Genomic DNA, 25247 nt, shown 5'->3' with positions numbered 1-25247 from the left:
TCCTATGATATGAATGTTATTACATGTTAATAAGTTGCTTAGTTCCCCAAGTCTACCTTCATGATCCATAACCTTTCTTTCCCTTTTCTTTTCAGCTTCATAATTTTCCATGAATTTATCTTTAGCATCATTGATTCATTCCTCTGCCTCGTCCATCCTTGTCATTATGACATCCATAGGGTTTGCATCTCAGTTACAGCAATTTTTTTTCTATTTGTTTTTTTTATTGTTATGTTAATCACCATACATTACATCATTAGTTTTTGATGTAGTGTTCCATGATTCATTGTTTGTGCATAACACCCAGTGCTCCATGCAGAACGTGCCCTCCTTAATACCCATCACCAGGCTAACCCATCCTCCCATCAGTTACAGCATTTTTAATTTCAGCCTGACTAGACTTTAGTTCTTTTAATCTCTGCAGTAAGGGATTCTCTAGTGTCTTCTATGCTTATTTCAAGCCCAGCTAGTATCTATAATTGTTGTTTTAAATTCTAGCTCAGACATCTTATATCTGTATTGATTAAACCCTGGCTGTTAGTTCTACTTCCTGATCTTTCTTTTGGGGTGAATTCCTCCATCTTGTCATTTTGTCTAGGAAAAAGGAAAGGAAAGGAAAGAAGAAAGGAAGGGAGGAAAGAAAGACAGACCTAGATCCTGGATGTGTTTTGATCTGCTTGTTAAAAGAAGCTAGATCCAAAAATTCTAAAAAATAAATAAATAAATAAATATAAATATATAAAAATAAAAATTAAAAAAGATAAAAAACTTAAAAAGAAATTTAAAAATAAGAAAAAAAATTTAAAAACATAAAAAGAAAAAGAAAGCTAGATCTTATTTCCCCTAGAGCTGAAGCTTTGCAGCACACTGTGATCAGTAAGCTTGGTGCAAATGAGGTGTTTATGCTAGTCTTCTGAGAGAGTGGCCTATTGCTCTAGTTCTCAGGTGGACTTCCCTAGTGGAGATGTGCCTGCAGGGCACAGGGGGGCAGGACTTGGGGTAAGCACTCCTGGTCTCCACTAGGTGGAGCTATTTTGCTCCCTGAAGACTTCCAGCGCTGACGGGCGATGTGAAAATGGTGGCAGGTAGCCACAGAGCTAAGGGTTCAGGCCTTCACTCTTCAGAAAGCCCTCACAGAAGAACAATCACCCCTCTTGTGTCCCTGCCTTCTGTCAGATCCCTGCCTTCACCCTGCCAGTGTCCGAGCTATTATATCTCTGCTATGCGACTAGCTTTCAAAACTCCAAATTTTAGGGACTCCCACCACATGTGCTGATCTAGCCACGCTTTTGTCATTTGTGGGCCAGTCCCAGGAAAGTGGTCGCAGGACTGCGCAGCAGTTCAGAGTTTACGGCAAGGCAGAACAGAGGGCTGGCCCCTGAGCTCACTGCCCTCAGACAGAGTCCCTGCTCCTGTGCCTGGGAACACTGCAGCACGTTGGTACCACCTGTTCTTCTTGAGACCCAGGGGATCCTCAGTCTCGCTGTCCACTCCCAGGTCTCTGTCCCCCTTCCCCACCTGAGCACCTGAGTCTGCCATGGCAGACTTCTAAAACTTCAGATTTTGTGCTCTGCTGCTTAGAATACCTTGTGGCAATCTCTGTAAGCAGGCTCCCTCCCCTATGCAGCACCCACAGTTCTTCCTCCCCCACATCAACTCTCCGCACTTCCTACCTTCTAGAAGGTGGTCACTTTTCTACTTATAGACTTCCCATTTTTTTTTTCTTTTGATCCCCCAACTGATTTCTTGGGCATCCAGAATGATTTGATAATTATCCAGCTGTGTTCGAGGGTTGAGGCAAGCTTAGGGCCCCCCTATTTCTTCACCATCTTAACTCCTCTCCCATATTACACATATTTTCAAACATAGTTTTATACACGGTAATACACTCTCATTTATTACCTTTAAATAATTACAACCTGATTTCATTTGCAGGCAAAGAAGCTATTGTGGATTCAATTATTTTTTAAGCCTTTACACATTGATGAAGTTTCTATGTTTTTTTTCACAACTACATGTTCTTGGTTCTTATGTGTTTCTTCCTTAATATGGTTTATTTGCAAAGAGTTTTCTGGAAGGCTCAGTTCTTGAACAATGTAATATAGTTGGGTAATTGAGCCTGAAATAAGCCTTTTAATTTCTTTTTGTTTACAAGCATGACTTTTGACATGTATATGCTCTTTTAAAAAATTTATTTATAATATTCTTTTTTTTTTAAAAGATTTTATTTATTTATTTATTTGAGAGAGAGAATGAGAGAGAGAGAGCACATGAGAGGGGGGAGGGTCAGAGGGAGAAGCAGACTCCCTGTCGAGCAGGGAGCCCGATGCGGGACTCGATCCCGGGACTCCAGGATCATGACCTGAGCCGAAGGCAGTCGCTTAACCGACTGAGCCACCCAGGTGCCCTTATTTATAATATTCTTATAACTTTATTATAATGCCTTATAATTCAAAGTTATTAAATGTAATAAGAATAAGAAAATTTAAAATCCCATAATAAAAAAAAATTACTGTTAATATTATATGTGTATTTTAATAGCCTCTTTTCTTTCACATAGAGAGACACTTCCCTTAAAACAAAAAATATGGTCTATAGTTTCCTTTTTCACTTAATTTATCAGGGATAGTTTTCCATGTAATTAAATATTATTTTAGATCATCATTTTAATGCCTACTTAGTATTTCACTGTTTAAATAGAGCATAATTGGGCGCCTGGGTGGCTCAGTTGGTTAAATGACTGCCTTCGGCTCAGGTCATGATCCTGGAGTCCTGGGATCAAGTCCCACATTGAGCTCCCGGCTCAGCGCGGAGCCTGCTTCTCCCTCTGACCCTCTCCTCTCTCATGCTGTTTCTCTCTCGCGTGCTCTCTAATACATAAATAAATAAAATCTTTAAAAAAAAATAAATAGAGCATAATTTGATTAACCTGTTATTGTTGAAGATAAAGGTGGTTACCAACTTTCTGCTATTATAAAATGGAATTGCTGGATAAAAGGGTACCCTCCCCATAAATGACTTACTCCCAGCAGCACTAGTGATAAAAATCAACGTCCCCTGCTCTAACAAAGACAGGGTTGTATTTATTGAAAATGTGTCAGTGTGGTCACCTAAACAGTAGGTTGTTTATTTAATTCACTTGTGCCACATATTCTCCTCCTCCTAACCTATACTGCTCACTCCAACTTATGCCAAGCAGCAAAAGTGATTTGCAGTGAATCACTACAAAAATACATTTTATCAGCCCTTCCCAGTCTTCAGAGTGGAGTGATAATGGGCCTCACAGGCCTGCTGACTCAATGAGGTGGATGGATTAAAAGAAAAAAAGCACTTAGAAAAACAGATACTTTTGAGGGGAAGGACGCAAATATGGCTAAGTGCACACCATGCAGCCAGCTCACTCTCCTTTCTTTTCCTGAACGGTGCTTTTACTGAATGGACAAAGAGGGCACAGGGTTCATAAGTAGACTCTCTAACAGCACTTTCCAAGCACTTCAGTTCAATTATCATGAATTAACTTTAAAAACAGCATTAACTTTTCAGCATATATAATGTGCCCAAGAAAAACAACTTACTTAGAAGTCTGTTCTGTGTTATTAAATTTTTCTCCCTCTTACTTGAAACCAGTAAGTAGCCTTCAAGAAAGGTTTCTAGTTCCACTGATGGGATGTTACTTATTTTAAAACTGGGCCTAAGACTATCTCTGGTTTGCAATGACTGCTTGATTGAACAGCATAGATTACCAAGAGAAAAGTACAGTCCATTTCTAGTCAGAAATGTAGATAAAAATGTGTTTATACTCAGAAATGTGTTTCTACAAAAATGTAGAAAAAAATCAATTCCCCAGTCACTGCCTTGATGCTCTGGGTCCTCCGGTCTACAGATGTGAGTCTTAATAGCTCACCTAAAGATGTTCGGTGACTGATTATAACCAACAATTATAATGTGGCGATTTTACTTTGTATATTTCTAGAGACAGGAAAATTACACATTTCATTCACAGGCCTTCTACTTGTCATCAGTGTACTTCAGAAAAATTTTGTAATTTATTATGCCAGTTCTTCAATTAGAAAGAATCATATAAGAATCAATTGAGACGCGCCTTTTTTTTTTTTTTTTCAAATTATTCATCTCTGGAGTACCCCCTACTTCACTTAGACATCCTGGTACCACCCAGAAACTGCTTGCATATGCCTCTGTTATTGACATGACAGGAAGCCATACCCCTCAGCTGTAGTGAGACAGACAAGGAAGACTATCACAGCATCATAGAAAAGGAACTGAATTGCTTCATGGGTCATTCCAACCAGATTCTAGAAAGAGGAAAGGCCAATAAATACTGACTGAACACTCATTATGTGCCAGGCATTAGGCCAGGTAATTTTATTTCATTAATTCCTCACAACAATCCTATGGTGAAATCATTAAATTCATTTCAAAAATGAAGAAAGAGGACAGGATTTAGCAATATTTCTAAGGACAAATGGTTAACATGGGGCAAGGTGGCACCCAACATAGGTCTTATTCTGAAATCAAGTATCAAATCAGTTTTATACTAGAGTACACTTTCCTACGTGCCATATACATATCCATTAGGGAGGGGTGTCTCCCCAACCTGAAGGTAAATTCTTCTTTATAATGTTTCAGTTTTCTATATCCCTTATTACCAACCACCAAACAGTTATTATAACATCTCACAATGGAAGAAGAATCTCATATTGGTGGTTTTTTAGATAATATCTGAATGATACTATAATCTTTTTCCTGATATTTAGACGATACCTGATTCATTCTATAAGGGCATCAGCAAATTATAAGCAACCTCTCCTTTTAGATGGCAATCCAGCTGCAGATGCGAATCTCATATGTTTTTAATTCTTATTAACTTTATTTTTATCAGGTGACAATTTTTAACTGATTCTGTAATTTCTATGGCCATATCTACAGTGCTCAAACATTCTAAAATTTTTAAGAAAGCTTTAATTGCAAAAATTCTCTTTAATCTTGTGCCCTACTCTTTTCTATTGGAAAATAAAAAAAATTTTAGACCAAAACAGAACAAAATAAAACAAAACCTTATCTAGCACTTGTTGTCCTTTTTCCAATCAAGAAGAAAGTTGCAAAAGTTAGGAAAGACAATGTGAGAAATAAAAATCCAATTTCTATACTAGACCACAGTGCTTGTACAACATTTAGGCAACAACCGCAGAATTTTATAAATAGCAACAATGTAAATTAATCAGTATATACAATTCATTATTTAAAGTCTGCCATAAAGTTTAGCAAAAGACAAAATTAACTTACCAGCCACCTTTATTTTATTCATTTTGCTAATTTATCACATGCCAGTCAAGACAAAGAGATCCCACACATTGTATTTAGAACAACTTTTACCAGACTCACTAGATTTTTTAGATTCTAGGACATGTTGGAAGCTCTTTATCTTTTAAAATGAAAGACTTTCCCTCAGAAGCACATCTTAATAAAGCAGAGATTTTTTTATTATAATTATTATTACCAAGAACATCTCTCAGTAGTCCTGGGGAAACATCTGCCCCTACTAATGAGGAGGACAGGACTCATCTATTATATCTGCTACGATCTGAATCCCTGAGCTCAGTAAAATGAACACAGGAAACTTTTCAACCTTGTTCCAAAAAAAGGTCATGGGTCAAGTTTGCTGTAATACATTTTGATATTAACATGCAAGGCAAAAACTGTATAAAGCAAGAAAAATATGCATATATTCTAATGAACTCAATGATTACAGTAGCATCCTGAAAACTATTTTAAGTTACTCTTGAATTTTACCAAACTCTTTTAGAATGCACCCAAGGTTTCCTTCTCTGTGAGCAGAAACAAAGCACATAGTCTTTGATTTCAAAGAACTTCTGCTCTTTCGCATTCATCAGGTTTACTGGCAGCCTCACCCGCTGGTTTTCAGACATGCCCACACTTGTCTAACCCTAGGTTTGGACTCAGCCTCCTTCAAACTGGGCTTCTCACCTTCCACCTCTGATTTAGCAACAACAACAAAAAATATTCATGATTTTTTTTTCTACATCTTCAGAGCATAATATCGTGGATCTAGAAATTCTCCACTTAAGGTCCTTCATTTTGTGCTCAAAGTTTGTATATATGTTTGAGGCACAGCACAACCAACACACTCTACTGGCTTGCCTTTGTGGAGAGGGGATTCCTCCTCAGTTGCAGCAGTTAGACATGAGGAAAATCAGATATGGAGGATAAGAAAGGATACCCCTTAGCGTGCAGTTAGGTCAGTGTTTAATATCATTAAATGTCACCCTCTCCAATCCTCCCAAATAAAAATTTCTGCAACATTCGCTCAGCAGTTTATAATTTACATGGAGCACATATCATGCCAGTTGGTGCTGCTCTCATAAAATAGGTTAAATGGTCTTGGGTGGCAGGATGCATATTCTATTCATCTTGGAATCATAGTTCTTATTGGCTTGAACCTAATTTACAATTATGTTTGCCAGCTATTTTCTTATTAAAAATTAATAGGAAAAACTCATGGTTTTCACCCAGTGAGCAAGCTTGTAGGACGATGACATGTGAACAACTTTTTTATTATCAGGAAAAATTGGGAAAGTCTTGAATAGGGAAAAAAAAAAAAGCCGCTGGATGTCCTATTTAGTGCACCTTTCTTAGTTACCTCTGCCTTTCATTGTCTTGGAGCTATTTTATAACCCTGTAAATTGTAGGAAACTGAAAATAATGCAAATCATTCCTATCTATAGAAATGCAAATGAATTGAGTCCCATGAAATGTGATTCATTATTGCCTTGTGGACAGAGCAGTTTTGCATCTACTTGAACATTCATTCCAGCTTTCCTTATTGCTCACATAGATGTTTCTGTAAATTTTCCTTGGAACTAGTTGTAACATCTTACTAGTGTTCTCATTAATTAATAAGTCAAGTAAAATCTCTGACATATGTTCGTTTTATATTTGTATGAGAGCTGTGATTTTGTCTTTTTAGTAAATTATCTTTCAATAACACACTTCTAATTTTTTTTTCCTAGCCAGATCATGCAAGTCAGGTGTTTCTATAAACTTAATGGGTTGTCTTGGAGACTTTATTCACTTCTTCAGGGAATGATGAATATATTTTCTGACCTGAAGCTCTTAAATCATGCCTGAATATAATAATTTTATACAAAGAAAACAAATATATAAAATAACAGAATAAAGTATCCTTTAAAATTTAGCCTTTAGGTAACAAATGACAGTGTTTTAAAATCACAGCAACAACTTAGAGAGGAAAAACTATTCCCATTCATGTTTGTTGGAAGGACATTTTCCAGAAACATCTGTCCTAATCTATCTAAATACTAAGCAAATCTGTACATTGTTTTCTTATTTCCCTTCTCTAAATTAAGAAGTAGATTTTAAAATTTTGCTTTAGAAATTGATCTTAGGAAAACTAGAATTCTTCAGTGTCTAGTACCAATGATCTAGCTGTGAAAATCTGTATATTGAGAAAGAATCTGCAAGATAAAGAATCTATTTTTTAGAAATCTCTTGTATGACAAACTATTAATCATCAGATTCCCAGATCATTGTCCACACAATTATCTTGACCGTGCTATCCTGGCAAATTTCCAAAAGAGGAAATTAATACTCTGCTCACCATTGCTTGAACGATACTCTTTGGAGCAGTTGTTGTGGTAGAGCTAGTGTGTATATGTATAAGACGTTCATGTAGTTATTCCCTCAGGTCCAGTTTTGCCACACTGGAAATAAACCCATCATTGGGAATTGTTTAAAATTAGAACATACTTTGCAATTTTATAAAACACTCAGAGCACAATAAAGGTGTTACACAAAACTTTTTCCAGCTTGCTTCATTAAGCCAATAAACCATAATGGTCCTTTAGGAGATATCAAACTTTATTGGACATAGCCAATGAGGCCAAAGACAAGTGTGCCCAAAGAATTGGCATATCCTCGCTCTAAACAAACAAACAAACAAACAAAAAAACCTATGAAAAGGTTTCAAATTTGCATAAAGATTCTAGCACAGACACATACATAGTGTTCCACAGATCTGGTTGTTTCTATATTTTATTACTTATTTCATCAAAAGGAGTTTTTGAAGGTCTTTTTATCTAGTCCCTAGACCATAAAATGCCACAATTAACTTTTACACTAACAAACTGTTTCAATAAATATTTGTGAATGGCCTAGGGAACCATAATTAAAAAATAAATTTGATGAATGATTATACTTTTCAGAAGCCAGTTATTAAAGTCAAATGGTAGTGTTACCTGCTTCATTATTAACAAGATATATTAGAGTAAAAACATGAAAAACAGTAACCCTGAAGGAAAAAAAAACTTGTTAATCATAAAGTAGTAGATGTATAATTTCATTTCTACATAGAGTTTCTAAGCAAAAAAAAAAGAAAATGTTCTCATTACCTTCTGCTATCTGTTTTAGACAGACAATCTCTCTGAACAGTTAAGAGTCATGAGGCATTTCAAAGAAGCAGATGACCTCATTATCCAAAACTTAGACGAGGCGATAATGACTCAAGAGATGAATGTAACGAACTTCATTTTCTGGGATTATCAACTTTAATTAACAGAAATTATCCAGCAGAACAGATAGTTACCTAATGCTTAAGAATGTACCTAGAAAAAAAAAAAAAAAACCTCAAGACAACGAATTCACTCCTTTTGCTGCCTATGAATAGATAATTGTAAAATGAAGACAGGGATTATAGTTTTTGGCCTAATATATTTATTCTGTAAGAAATGGACTTGTCCTCAACTAATTAACATAGGCAAATTCAATATACTTTTACAAAAACTATGTGAATTTTAATGGAAACAATTTCAATTTGACCTGTTCGCTATTTGCTTGACAGAAAAAAATAAACATATGTAGTTAACCTGTTCAAGAATAATTGAAGGAAAACTCTCTTCCTATTTTAAGAGGTGGCCTTTGACTGAATTCAGAAGCTGTATTTGCTGCTCTGTACCCCTAATTGATGTAGGCTTTTGTTTTGTCTTGTTTTGTTTTGTTTTCTGTTCCATAAGAAGTGACATCAAAGAGCATAGAGGATTTAGAGCAAGAAGAAGACATAAAATCAACTATTCCTTCCTTGATCTCATAGTTTCCTGATAATTATCAAGTAAGAGGGCACTGTTAGTTTGTTCTTATAACAAAGAAAACCATTTATAAAGGTCAGTAAAAGGGTGGATTAGTTCCATATTAAAAAAGAAAGTGAGAAAGTAAAATTAAGAAATGATTTAAAAGTTGACATTTCAACTGATGGAAGGAAGTAAGAGTCCAAGGGCAACAGTGCTATCTGAGTTGTTTTAAAATACCTCAAACAAATCAGAAGATCATGCTGTTTTAAGTGTGATTCTACGCATTGTTTTCAGGGCATTTATGAAAAAGATATTTCATTGTAGGTAGAGGATACACATTTGAATTGAATCTCAGTTTCCAAAGCTATATGGTTTGTATATACTTTGAATATAACCCAAAGAAACATTACATTAGGAAAGAAAGAAAGAAAGAAAGAAAGAAAGAAAGAAAGAAAGAAAGAAAGAAAGAAAGAAAGAAAGAAAGAACAACTGAAAATAAAAATAAAATGCCTCCAAAGAGTCTTACTTTGGTCAAGAAAAAGGGATGATAAAGGCTTCCCCACCAAATATATATTAAGAAATGATGCCTTCAAAAGTATAGTGGTTTCTGTAAAATTTAATGAAATTGTCTACTCCAAACTAATTTAAAAGAAGCCAATTAAATCAACAATGTTTTCAGTCCTATAGAGGGAATATTTATCACATTATTTGGAGATATTATTTTAATTCACAGAAATCTTATAAAACTACTTACTTGACCTCCTGACATTTCCAATTGGGAGATTCCATTCACAAACTCAATCCACTTAATTATTTTGCACTTAAAATTGAATTGAAGTTTCTTGCCTACTTCCACCACAGTCAAAGGGAACTGAGCTTGAAACTAACTCAACTTGAATTCTGTTGGCATATATAATTAATTGGTCCAAAAATTAGTGCTGAGATGGTTACTTAAACCCAAGATATGAAATGCTATCACGAATGATAACATAATGATATGATAATCTCATTAATGCTGAAAATTTTTATGGCCTCAGAGTCCATACCATAGAATTCGCCCTGGTTTCGTACTTTAAAAACAGGTCATTTGGTAATTCAATAATTAACCCCATTTGGATAGAGCTTTCCCCCCACCATCAAAACAGAAATCCACCACCCCCACCCACTCTCTCACACCCACATCCACACACAATGAGTTAAAACAACAGCATTAGTAATACTCTGATTTAATTGGAGGGGGGATGAGATTTTACCTTTTTGGTACTTTTTAGGAGTTTTGATCTCTTTAACTAATTGTTAGAAATTCTGAACTGAAATTATCACAGACATAATTGTCACTATACTAATAGAAGCATTTTGTTTTCTTTAGAATGAGAAATTTTCATTTAAATTTAAAACTCTATCAAGTCAGTGGTATTCCAGTCATTAATAAGCTAGCTAGGCAAACAACTATTACTCATTACAGTAAATGAACATAAACTCCAACATAAGCTTTTTAAAATTATTTCATTTTTTAATAATACATGTTCAATATAGGAAATTTGGAAAATATAGAAAATTATTTAAAAATATACTCTCATTTCCCAGAGATAATCACTATTCACAAATGACCACTGAAGACTCTAACTTAAATTATTTCCTTTTTAATAATATTCTTTTGGGGATTATAAGCAGTTTCTGAATTCTAGGGTAGAAAAGTGAATTTTCCCTTAGGGAATTTTCCTTCTTCAAGGGGCCACTTTGCAAGGCTTTTAGCTAATGAAGATTTGGTTGGTTCCTTTCCACTGTTATTGGGATACTTGCTTCAGATTGAGACACTGAGGGTTCTCTGCACTCATAAATTGATTTTATTGGCAAGATTGTATCTTTATATCTGAACCTTTATATTTTCATTATCAATCATTCTCAATCAGGATATTCGGGGGGAAATTGGACTTGAGACAGAAGAGTCTTCCTCTCCCCTCAATGGCGGCAGTGCATTAAGATTGATACTCTAGATATGGACCTGTCTGGAAATTCCTATTTCTGGAATTTGAGGTAGTACATGGGCACCTTCCAAGAAGGCTAGATATAAGGTTACTTTTAGGTTATAAGTGCTGTGCGCTACCTCTGACAGAAGCAAATCCATGTTCTACTTCTCTTACTCCAGTCCCTTTAGTAAAATCTAGAGTGATTGTGCTGTGGGGTACTAAGAAGAGAAGAGTCCCCACTCCAAGATGGAGGCAGCAGTGTTAGTCACAGTAACCAACACATGGCAGCCAGTCCCCATGACATGGGGATCTCACAAAGTCCATCAGCAGCAAGGTCAAGGCATGAAGGCCAGAACAAAGGCTAGAGATCAACATGTTATAAGGCATGCACAGACTCATGAGAAACTCTCAGAGATAACTGAGGGACCCTTAAGGGCCCTGCTTTCTCACAGGTTGGCTGATGTATAGAAATAACATAGAATCATATTTTAGGGTCCCAGGCTACCTCCACTTTTGTATTCTGCTTTTGCTTTTAACTTAACACTATAATATGAGCATCTGTATAGGTAACTGAATTGTCACTGACTATATTATTTTCTTGGTTGTGTAATATTCCTCTGTGTGAATACTACAATTTAATAATTTCCCTTTATTGAGGACTTAAGTTATTATTTTCCTGTTCAATAATTGGGCTACACATATCTTTGTACATAAATATTTTTCTGTATCTCTGATAATTTTCTTATCTGAATCAGAATTTCCAACTCTGCCCAAGGGGAGTATTCCAAGTCTATATCTAGGACAGGAAACACTGATACCCAAGGAGAGGCTGTTCATACAAGGTCTGAAGGGGAAACTCAGGAGTAAAAACAAATTACTCACTCAGAGCATGGAATGGTATCTTATTTCTCTTCCTCACTTCTCGTCTGTTGCATTGTCCTGATTTTCTCTGCAGAGCCAGAGAATTTTTCACAGAGCTAGACCAAACAATCCTAAAATTTGTATGGAACCACAAAAGACCCCAAATAGCCAAAGTAATCTTGAGAAGAAAAGCAAAGCTTTTCTGGAGGCATCGCAATTCTGGAGGCATTACAGTTCTGGACTTCAAGCTGTATTACAAAGCTGTAGTCATCAAGACAGTATGGTACTTCATATTAAGACCAAGTTTTTTCTTCCTCTACTTAACTGGGATAGTTTCTGTATCTATGTGTCTGCTTCATAGATCAATGGAACAGAATAGAGACTCCAGAAATGGACCCTCAACTATGGTCAACTAATCTTCAACAAAGCAGGAAAGAATACTCAATGGAAAAAAGATAGTCTCTTCAATAAATGGTGTTGGGAAACCGGACAGCAACATGTGGAAGAATGAAACTAGACCACTTTTTTACACCATACATGAACATAAATTCAAAATGGATGAAAGACCTAAATGTGAGACAGGAATCCATCAGAATCCTAGAGGAGAACACAGGCAGCACCCTCTTTGACCTTGGCCATAGCAACTTCTTGCTAGACATGTCACCAGAGGAAAGGGAAACAAAAGTAAAACTGAACTATTGGGACTTCATCCAGATAAAAAGCTTCTGCGTAACAAAGGAAACAATAAAAAAAATGAAAAGGCAGCCTACAGAATGGGAGAAGATATTTGCAAATGATGTATTCAAAATCTATAAAGAACTTATCAAACTCAACACCCAAATAATCTAGTTAAGAAATGGATAGAAGACATCAATAGACATTTTTCCAAAGAAGACATCCAGATGGTTAACAGACATATGAAAAGATGCCCAACATCACTAATCATCAGGGAAATACAAATCAAAACCATGATGAGATACCAAATCACACCTTTCAGAATGGATAAAATTAACAACGCAGGAAACAACAGATGTTAGCGAGAATGCAGAGAAAGAGGAATCCTCCTACACTATCGGTGGGAATGCAAACTGGTGCAGCCACTCTGGAGAACAGTTTGGAGGTTCCTCAAAAAGTTAAAAATAGAACTACCCTGCAATCTAGGAATTGCATTACTAGGTATTTACCCAAAGGATATAAAAATACAGATTCAGAGGGGCACATGCACCCTGATGTTTAAAGCAGCATTATCAACAATAGCCAAACTACGGAAAGAACCCAAATGTCCATCAACTGATGAATAGATAAAGAAGAGGTGGTATGTGTGTGTGTGTGTGTGTGTGTGTATATACACACACACAACAGAATATTACTCATCCATCAAAAAGAATGAAATCTTGCCATTTGCAACAACTTGGATGGAACTAGAGTGTATTATGCTAAGTAAAATAAGTCAGTCAGAGAAAGACAAATACCATATGATTTCACTCATATGTGGAATTTAAGAAACAATATAGATGAACATAGGGGAGGGGGAAGAAAAGAGAGAGAGGGAAACAAATCATAAGAGACTCCTAACTATACAGAACAAACTGAGGGTCTGGAAGGGAGATGGGCAGAGGATGGGCTAGTAGGGGGATGGGTATTAAGGAGGCACTTGTGATGAACACTGGGTGTTGTACGTAAGTGATGAATCACTGAATTTTACTCCTAAAACCAATATTGTAGTGTATGCTAACAGAAATTTAAATAAAAATTTGAAGAAAAAGATAAAATATGTGTAATACAAAATATTTGCAATATAAAATATTTCATGAACTAACAGAAAATTTTGCAAAAACAGCTTTAGCCTGTGGGGGGTATTGGCTGAGATTCTTCACAGCATTGTCCATAAAAAGGGGATAGTCTGTGGGCATTGGGCTGGTGGTAATGGAAAAAACTGGAAGTTGGAATGGCTTTCCACTCACCTTATTGGGCTGTGTGACCTCTTTAGACCTTGGTTTTATAATCTGAAAATTGGGGAAAATAATAATAAATACCTATTAAAGTTGTTAACTAAAAAGCATATTTAAAGTGCCTAGGAAAATGCTTGCCAAATAGCAGTGATTCAATGAATATTAGCTCTATACTTGAATTTGGAGTCTCCCTTGGTGATTCAAATTTAATTATTGAAAAAGCTAATGGCTTCAAAAGTAGCCAGTTTAGAGAGTGAATTCACAGTGGGGAGAAAAATTCAAGCAGTTATTCTTTTACAGAACTCTGTGAACAGGTCTTGGGCTAATTTATTCACTATAGTGCTAAATGGCCGTGGAGCAGCGAGTTTTCAAATTTCTATCATTTGTTTGGGTTCAGATTTGACTTTGATAAGTTCACAAGTGCAGAGACTCTTTTAGCTGGAAAGCAAGTTAGGTTCTCATCCTAGAAACTTCATATTCAGTAGGTTAACTTGATTGGCAGCCATTCTAAGGGAGAGATTCAGAAGTTTCTTATTCAGAATAATAAATCTGTGGCAATTAATGCCTGAATTACTGAATAAGGAAGTTAGGTTGGAGTTTCGTCATCATGACATCTATTAACTTCCATAATCTTTACCTCAGGAAAAAAATTTAAAAAACCTTTCTCTTTTTGAAGGAATACTTATTATAGGGGAAAGAAGTGCTAAAACAGCTATATGAAATTACATTCTCTGAGGTGTTGTACAAAACCATTTTCTCTGATGTGTAATTTGCCTTTAAACAATCCAGAGAGTTTGAATGGTGGTTGTTAGTTTGGTGATCGGGCAGCATCTGGACTTAGCAATACCTCTGGTGGTACATCTACTTGACTAAGACACGGAGGTGGGGTCTTCTTCTGGGGTCGCAGTGATCCAAAGATTTAATTCATCTTATAAAAGTAGAATCTTACAGGCTTTCAATCTTACTTCTTTTAGTCCATTTTGTTTAAAATCATTCATTGTAACCTAGGTTTTCTATTTACCTGTTTTGAAGTCACAATAATGCTGAAATAATCATTTCACCAACCACAACAAAAATGTCCTCTAGAGCTTTCAGGCTACTCGATAAAACAAAGCAATTCTGATTATTAAAAGCTTTAAACATCTGAATTTGGTCTGGAAAACCACACTGTGTAATATCTTTTCAGACTTGTAAAGCACACAGAAATGGATAGTATTGGACATATGGAGTTGTTCATTTTGCAGAACACTTGCTATCAGATGTTCTTAAATAACAGGATGAAGAACACATGCTTAATTAGCTCGATTGTCTGTGGATAACTGTGGTAATGCTCAACTTTTCTTTCAGTTTCAAGTTTATGGTGCCTTGGAAATTCTCCCTGAAATTTGTCATAGTGTATAATGCTTGCACATTGTGCTTTAATCAAATTATTCAGCCCTACTGAGATCCTGCTGTAGTCCACCAAGATATTTCTACTCAGCAATAATATTATCACATAAAGCTATAGCCAGACCTTAAACGTCAATTCTAGGGGCTGTATTTTGAATATATAATATTCGAGAAATTTTATTCAACTGTCAACACACTTTCCCACTACCTTTTATTTAAATAACAACAAATATCAGACAACAAACAAAAAAACCCAACAACCTTCAGCTTTTAATATTAGGCCTAACAATGTTAATATTTCTTTTGGCTATCCAGTTATTGAATGGCTGTTTTAGGTGTCATGAAGTTAAATGCTTATTATGTTAACAGTAGGAAGAGGTAGTAACTGTAGTGAACTGGAAAGTGTACAGTTACCACTTATGTCCTGGGGGTTGTTGTATTGTAACAACGGAGACCTGACATGTGTATGTATATTAGTTTCCCTTTGCTGTGATAAATTACTACAAACTTGGTGACTTAAAACAACACAGATATATTATCTTACAGCTGTAGAGGTGAGAAATCTGAAGTGAGTATCACTAAGCTAAAGTCAGGGTGTTGGCAGGGGTGCCTTTCTTCTGAAGGCTCTAAGGGGAAATCTACTTCCTTACCTTTTCCATCTTCCTTACCGTTTCCATCTTCTAGATGCTGTCTGCATTCCTTGGCTCCTGGCCCCCTTCAGTCTCCAAAGTCAGCAGTGGCCAATCAAATCTTTCCCACTTTGCATCACTCTGACATTAATTCTTTTGCTTCCCTTTTCCACATTTAAAGGATTCTTGTGATTATCTTGGGCCCACCTGGATAATCCAGAATAATCAATTTTAACATCAGTTATTAGGAACCTTAATTCCTGCTTGCCATATATTCACAGGTTCTAAAGATTAGGGCATAGATTTTAGAGGGAGGGGGATTATTCTGCCTATCCTGGAATGTATTCGCATTTTAAAAAGAAGCTAGAAACCATGTTTTAGGTGAAATACATAGATATTTAAATGTTTAAAATTAACTGTGTGTGTGTGTGTGTAATATATATATAAACTGTATGAGGTATATAGCATTTCAGTAAGTCTATTTTGGCCAATAGGCTACCTATTTGCAACCACTGTCTATTGCATACCTGACCCTATGCAAAGCATCATGTCTCTTTTACTCATAGTTTTTCAATCTAATCAAGGAAGTAAACATTTAAGAATGTCTGTAAAGCAATATATCAACAACATAGTACAAGGAACAGTGCAGGGGCTTAGGGAATGATCATTGCAGGGTGAAGCAAGTTAGGTCTTTAAAAAAATGTGATGGAGCTAGACTGGCAAAGTGGAATTTAAAAGATATTGCAATGAGCTGGGACAAGACTACCAGTAGGATAAATAGGAAAACAAACAAACAAACAAACAAAAAAGACAGAAGCTCCTCTTGCTGGAGTAGGAGGGGCCAGATTGAGGGTAGATTATATGGTACAGTGGTCCAGTTAATATACAGCTTTCAAGTCTTTCTTTAGGGTTTGGCTTTATTTTGAGATGCAATAATTTAGTTTTTTTGGCCAGAGAAACAGGTTGATATAATATTGGCTAAGGAAGTCATTTTGAGAGTTATCATGACAGAAATGAAAACATGAGGACCAGAAAAATGACTGTTCTAGTTATGCAGGTGTGCAGTAATGAGAAACCTATGCTAGGGTTCTTGGTGTGGGTTAAGGATCAGCAGGACTTGGTGATTGACTGGTAGTGAGGAGCTAATGAGATAAAGGTAGTGACAAGATTTGAAGCATGGGGACCAGGAGGACAGTGGGATCAATGGCTGAGGTATATAGATTTGGGTAATTAAAACCATTGAGTTAGATGCATTTTTCCCAAGGGAAAAGAGCTAGAAGGTGATGGAGTAGACGGAGAAGGAAGAGCAGAACCATTTTAACACAGTATCTCAACATCCAAGGGAGAGGGTAGTTTTAGGATAGGAAAAGAAATGATCCCATGATAACAAATACAGGGGATTTTGTTTTGTTTTGTTTTGTTTTTGTTTTTGTTTTTTACAGTGTGAGAATTGTTGGACTGATTCAGAAGTTGAGAAGGCAAGATAAAGAAAACTTGTTCAAAAGAGCTTGAGGCAGAAATGAAACGCTTGGTAAGGGTAGGCTGAAGAATTTCTAGGTTGGTTAGCCTCAAAGTGGTTAGCCTCAAGACAGCAAAAAGCCAAGAGAAGAGTGGAGAGATGTTCCTGAAGAGGTAGGTATGGTAGATACCTTTGAAGTGTCTATAGCATGGGCTTCTCACATGAGATGTGCTCATCCTCTCTTCAGGATGAGCCCAGGAAACCCTTCTCTACTCCGTGACCTCACCCTATTGGCTACAACAGATTTACAGAGAGGAAATGAGCACCAAATGCAAACTAGGCCAATCAGAATCTGTTTTCTAAGACATGTGTTAATTGAGCCTGAGAAATGGGTGTTATGAAATGAGAACATGTAAACTCAGGCTCTGAAGGTTCTCTTCAGCTGTGTACATGTATGTACATCTTAGCAGTGAGACTCAGTCAAGAGATAGGGAAGAGAAAGGAAGCAAGAGAGGCGGAAAGAAAGTGGGAGCAGAGAGGCAGGGAGGGACAGAAAGAGGCAGAACTTAACTACATTTCTGCTGTTTTCCTGTTCCTGCTTTGAGCTCCTTCTGGTTTTCCCTCTTCCTTAGATTTCAGTGATTATCCCATATGTTTTCCGGACATTCCTTTCTTTGCTTAAACTAGGTTGAAGTGATTTTGTTACTTTTAACCAAAAGAGTGATGAATAAGACACTAGGTAAAGTTAAATATAGAACACTGGTTGTCATTTTGAGGGCACTTCCTCAGGTAAGAGCAAAGTGGAGAGATTTGGTACCATGAATATCTGGGAAACCAGAAAACCAAAGGAGGTACTTTGGAAGCCTCATATTCTTTATCCTATGATTAATTCAAGCCTCAGTTACTCAGATACTTCTTCTAAGAAGCCTTCCTTAAACCACTACTCTAGGTAAGATGCCACTTTAATATGTTCCCTCCGGTAATAACGTCCCCTATCATGGGATTTATTTTACTGTATTTAAGTTGTGGGTGTATTTGTCTGCAACAGGCTCTAGACTTTAAGCTCTATAGAGTGATTATTGTAGACCATGTATATTTGTTGAAAGAATAGTTCATATCTTCCCAGTAGAGACCAATAATTTTCCATTTCGCAGAGTATAAGTAAAGCTTTATGCAACTGAAACAGCTTTTCCCTGAAATGTTTAGAGTAGAAACTTAGAGTTGTTCCATGCAACATCATTAGAACATGCCTAACGATTGTAATATGTTGCTTAATTTGCTATTTCAATTATGCTGTGCTTAAAATTATTTGGGGAAGTTTTTGATTTCTTTAAGTATTAATGAATTACTTTTACAGCAATCTTGAAATTTTATTTCATGATGATTTTAAGGGTCTAGATCTTCTAACTACAAATATGCAGGAAAAGGGAAAAGATGGAAGATTCCTGATGATTTTGTGACTTTTTTTTATCAAAATAATTTTTAAGTGGTATAATGTGTAGTTAGAGGACATGTGATAATAAAATCAAGGGAGAAAATACAGGCATCTCATAAAATGAGTTGGGCACTTGACTAGTCAAGAGGCCTTTCCAAGCAGGTCTTTGAGCCCATTGCTGCAACAAGTGATGTTCACCCCTCTAATAATCTCAAAGTAAAGAAATCAGCTTGTAGCTCTTCTTCCCAATGAGGCCAGATTCCTTTGGTAGTAAGAAAATGTGTAATAGTAATATTACTATGGATATAGTTCAGGTCCAGCATAGATTATTTTGGATTTTTAAATTATAAAAGAGATGGTATGCTTAACCATTATTTCCAGGGCTTGATTATTGTAGACACACGAGGCATTAGACAAATCTGCCATCCCATTAGAACTAATTTTAGCAAAATTGACTTACGTGTTTCTGAAGTTTTGAAGATTCAAAGTCTTCAGTTCTGAAAATAACACATTTATTCATTCATATCCACATCCTGCTTTACCCTGTACTGAAAAGCAGCCAATGTATAAGGAATAGGCCCTCCACTTTTCTCCCATGTCATTTACATCAGTGTTGGCAGGTGTCAGGTTATCAGTCCTTCTTCTTGCACACACTTGAGCTATCTGAATCATTTTTTTTTCCCTCATTGAAACTCATTCCATCATCTTCTGAACATATTGATCTTCAGTCATGCACATACTCATCATACTCTTCATGGTGTTTCTGCCTTCAGGCCTCCCCTTCTCATTATTTCTATATTGGTCACTCTGTCCTCACAGCTGATGCCAATCACGTTTCTTACAAGTGCATTTCAAAGGCATTGAGCCTCTGGTGGTTCACTCACAGGAAAATAACACTGAATCTCTCCTTTGTACCTGTAGTATAGATTCACTTACCTGATTTAATTTGACTGCTAGTCAAAAATTTTAAGAACTTTTATAAAAGTACCTGCATTTTCAATCCCTCCCCAATACTGCCTTTTCACCCTATACACAAGTGAAAAGAGAAGAATTTCATGTAATGAGCACAGAGAACAATTGTACCACACAAAAAAGAAAGGATCAATATTAATCATGACCTACAGTCATACTACCTTTGGCTATGATCATCTCGGATCTCCTATTTGAGAGGGCCCCAGCTGGCGGCATTTTTTAAATAGAGGACCCTGTGGGAGAGCCAAGAGGTGGTCAGAAGCATTTCTGGTGATTCTGTTTGGGGCACTGCATTCTGGCAGTTCTGCAACTCTGCCTTTCTCAAGAAGATTATGTATTCTCACTGGATTTCTAGTAGAAATTTTCATAAAAGTGTTACTAGTCTACTGTGGTCAATGTGCACTGATCCTATCTCACATATTGGATAGACTCTTTAAGACCTTTGGCTCAAGTATATTCAATAAAAACAACAACAACAATAGTAGTGAAACCTGATTGGAATGTTATGAAATGTCAGCTGGTGTGCAGCCTCCTTCATCTAATTAAATTCTCAAGAATGTAAATTAGCCTCTAGCCACATAATACAGGTGAGATGCTGTGGCTTAGAGATATTGAGCGTCATGTTTCATCCGCTTTGAGATCCACGTGTCTCAGTCCATTTGGGCTGCTATCACAAAATGCCACAGACTAGGTGGCTTATAAACAGCAAACACTTATTTCTCATAATTCTAGAGGCTGAATTCCAAGATCAGGGTACCAGTAGGGTCCGGTTCTGGTGAAGGCCCTCTTTTGGTTTACAGACTGCCACCTTCTCACTGTGTCCTCACATGGTAGAGGGACTATAGTACTTTGCTGGGCCTCTTTTATAAGCACACTAATCCCATTCATGAGAGCAGAGTCCTTATGCCCTAATTACTTCCTAAAAGTCCCACCTACTAATAACAGCACTTGGGCGTTAGGTTTCCAACATATAAATTTGGGGAGGGACACAAACATTCAGACCGTAGCACACATTTTTCACATTTTAACATCTCCCAAATTGGGTCCCGTCTTACTGTCACTGTATGTTATAAAGGTAACTGGCAGTTTTGTTTTTACTTTTCTGAGTGGCACATAAAATACTAGTATAACTTACATTCACTGGTGGTTTCAATTTCACAAAATGTAACACCTTGTCCAAAGCCATCCAGTTAAAATGGGGTAAAAGGAGACTGGAAATCCCATGCTACATTCTCAAACATTACGCTTCCAAGAAAGGAAAACTGGGAATGAGGTGGAGGCACTCTAGCTGATTAGATGTAGCATGTTCTTTTTGAAGTTGTGACATTCTTTCCACTGCTAGAGTTGACATCGATAAAAGATTTGTAAAGACCTTTATTATTCTGGCCCCAGTTTTTATGGAGAGCAATTATGTAGGTTAAAGGATGTGATCTCAGTGGCCCTGGATGGAGAGGATAATAATCTTGGAAACTCCTTTCAATTTTCTCTGATTCTGATATTTGATATGAGAATAAGGAGAGGACCTTTGAGTCTCTTTGTTTTTAGAATCTTATTTCTCTGAACTTTTTCTATCCTCTCTTCTGCAGTCCTGAGCAGTCCTTGAATATACAGGTATCCTCCCAGGACTCATAACCTAATTAATCAAAGACAAGGGCAGCCATCTCTTTGCTTAGGGACTGATAGTTTTCTGTTACACATTAGGAAATGTGTTTCAGAAGGCACTTCTCTTTCTTTACTTGCTGTTCACATTGAAGAGTGAGAGAGAGAGAAGAGCAATAAATGGTTTCTCCTCTTCAAAGTGTTTCAGCATTCTTTGTGTGGCTTCTCATGTTCCCTTGCCTCCTGTTTTACTAGCACTTCAGAATGTCTGCCAGTCTGTTTTAGAGACAGTTTATTGGCTGCGATGCTGAGAAACATGCAACTTATGTTTCTTAATTTTTTCTGCTCTATTTTCTTTTCCAAATTAATACCAGAAATGGCAACTATTTTATAAGTGGGAACTTGTCAAGAGAACTGGGAAAAAAAAATCATCCAATCCCAGACTCATGTGATATGATGTTAATGAAATATTTTGGTAAGCTGAAACCTTAATTTAACACTGGCCCGGTGAGTGAAACTGTCTTGTAATGAGTATCTTCAAGTCACAAAATCTCTTGAAATGTTTCCAAAGATAGAGTTCTGTAACACCAAATTTCATCTCAGGGTAAATCACATAAAGAATTCCAAATATTTGGAACACGATGTCAAAGATCTATGTAAAAAGAAATTTTTATTGACCTTTGATAAAGGTGAATGTTGATCTTAGGAATGCTGATCTTAAGAATCTTCATGTTACTGAGTCATTTGTCACAAGATGAATATTCTTTTTTTTTTTAAGATTTTATTTATTTATTTGAGAGAGAGCGAGAACCAGAGAGAGAGAGAGAGAGAGAGAGAACACAGAGGGAGAAGGAGAAGCAGACTCCCCTCCGAGCAGAGAGCCAGACGCAGGGCTTGATCCCAGGACCCTGAGATCATGACCCGAGCCGAAGACAGACGCTTAATGGACTGAGCCACCTAGGTGCCCCACAAGATGAATATTCTTAAAACCAGGAATTAGATACTGTATTTGAATACTCTAATAACAGCTTTTTAAATCAGAAGATTTTTTTTTATGATTTGTGGGTTGTTTTAAGATTTGTTAAAACTATTACCCCAACCTTTCCACCTATTCTTTGCCTGGGATTTGTTTATTTCTTTGTTTTTTCATTTATTTATTCATTCCAGCTTTCAAAAAGGTAAAGGTCAAATTCCCAGTTGAAAAAAGTTGGGGAGTTTCCAATTCCAAATAGGAGAAATTATTTCTTGATTCATCTTTCTCCTGCCTGACTTGCACTTTCTCATCACTTGTCTACCATCCAATTAATGCACATCAGTTTTGTTTTGTCATCTCTGTTGAGAAATGTGATTGAGTGATTAGTCCAATTTTATGCTATTACCTAACACATCACACATACGTAATTGAAACAAAATGCTGTAGATAGACTTGCCTGAGTTCGTGCTTCAGTAATTTCTCACAGAGAGTTGATATAAGTATCACATCTTCAGAAACAAAGATAATACATAATCTGTGGAGCTAAATACAAAAAACAAAGAAAGCAAGACCCCACCTAGAAGTGAGAAGTCAGTGTCCTTTTCCCACAGTTTGGTGGACAGGTGACTCCCAAAGGACTGCATCCTCTAGCACTAGATACCTGGACTGGGGAGTGGATAAGAGGTGGATTGGGGGTTGGCAAGAGATTCCCATGAGGTGGACCGAGTACGTTGTGGGGCTGGCAGTCCACCTGAATGCTGGTGCATGCCTGACCTACCTCTCTGTGCCAACACACAGGTTCCCTATCAGGGACCAACCCAGGCACCCCTGCCCCAGACAGAGAGCCGCAAAAGCCCATACTAGGGTGGGAGCTGGTTTGGGAGGAAGAAATAAGAACCTGTCCAGGGGTTTGCAGGACACTGTGTGAGTTGGGGCTCTAAGCTTGTGATCCATGCTCCATTGGCCCATTGGATTTCACTTATGAAACACAAACTGAAAGATAAAATGATTAAGAATTTCAAGATGGCAACCACAGAGCATTAAAGCCATTTGCAATTGCCCTGGTTGCATGCCCTGGTGGCCCTCCTTGAACCATAACTTCTCCTTCTTTTGTGAACTACTTATTTCAATTACTGTATTTTTGCTTAATGTTTTGAATATTTATTCACAAGTATTTCTCTTTACTAGATCCTGCACTAATGAGCAGTCTGGTAGAAGAAGTAATATCTTTTTTGGAATTCCTACTATTATATTTATGCACATAATAGGTTTTTTAATTGGACAAGTAAAACACAAAAATACATGACTCAAAGAATATTACTTAAACCCTATCTTCCAGTTTATTTATTACAGTAATGGGACACTTATGTATACAATTTTCTAATATTTGCTTATTATATTATTTTTCAGGTTTGTAGGTCTATAGAGTGTATAAGGAGGTTGGTTATTTCCATCTGAGTGTTGTTCATGCTACCAGTCAGTGGGTTTCAAGCCTGGCTGAAGATTTCAATTACCTGGAAATGATTTTATAAACACTGATGCTTGGGCCCTTTACTCAGAGTTTCTGATTTTGTTGACTGTAAATGAGAACCTGGTCATTACAGCTCTTCAAAAGCTCAGAGGGTAAAAGAGGAATGTGGGGAGGGGTGAATGCTGGTTGTGGGCTGGGCTGTCAACCAGAGCCCCTACACAAGCCTCTCCATTTGGCTTGGCCTTCTTAGAGCCTGGCAGCTGGGTTCTCAGGGCTCTCCTAAGAGCAAATGTTAGGATGCTCAGGTAGAACCCACAAGGCTGCCTGTGACCTAACCTCAGAAATCCCAAAGCATTGCCTCTGACATATTCTGTTTGTCAAATGAATCACTCAGGCCAACCCAGATAAAAGAAGAGAAAAATTAGACTCTACTTCTTGTTGGTGGAGTGTCAAGATCACATTTGAGAAGAGCATGTGGGATGTAAAATATTGTTGCAGCTATCTTTGAAAATACAATCTGCTGCAGAGGTCATGAACCCTTTAAAATCATTTTAGGCAGAACTGAAATATTAAAAAAAACAAAACAAAACAAAACCAAACCAAGGAAATAGCCCAGGTGTAGTTTGTTCCCCACTGGTTTTTTGTTTTGTTTTGTTTTTTGTTTTTTGTTTTTTTGAGTTCACAAGCTAGACTTTTAAGGGTTACCAGCCCATGATTCATTACTCTGGTTGTAAAAATTCTATTCATTTTTAAAAATGTTTGTGATGATAAAAGTACATTGCTGAATTTTTAAAAATGAGAACAATGCTAAATTAAATGACAAAATCTTTTTATTCTGCTGCATTTTCCTTCCTGGCCCCAATTCGATAAGAGCAATGTATAAAATCTAGGATTTAGAAGGCCAGTTAATCCAACTCTCTAGTTTTATATCCATACATTTGAAAAAAACAGAACACTGAAAAGCCTAGATTTTATAAAACCTTACTTTGGCCACTACCTCTTGTTATCTACCACCTTAATTAAGAGACCTCATTAATTCTTTGTCCAACCTGATTCAACTCAGCCACCAGGTTTATATGGTAACTGGTGTTCATCCATACCTGCCTAGCTTTAGGTCTTTCCTGGGCATGGTGATGTCCTGGAACTTTGTGGAGGAAGGCATTTACGTTCAGTTTGTAGAACCACAATGGTATTTTTTTGATGTTATGAATGTTCAACAAAAGTTAGAAAACAGTAACGTAAAGCCTTCTCATTCAGCATCTTTATTCAGCATATGTCCGTTGAGCAACCTAAACCCATTTAGGCAACCTAAACTGAGTGTATGGTATATAGATATTTTACAAGACTCTAAGGAGTGTTTATCTTTGGTGAGCGCATACTAAGCAGCGCTAAAGGCCGGCTACAGAAACATCTGT

The sequence above is a fragment of the Mirounga angustirostris genome, unplaced genomic scaffold (genome assembly GCF_029215605.1).
Source record: "Mirounga angustirostris isolate CCGP_5_RB_7025 unplaced genomic scaffold, mMirAng1.0.hap1 SCAF_1, whole genome shotgun sequence".
Classification (NCBI taxonomy): domain Eukaryota; kingdom Metazoa; phylum Chordata; class Mammalia; order Carnivora; family Phocidae; genus Mirounga; species Mirounga angustirostris.
This window is presented reverse-complemented; position numbering follows the sequence as displayed.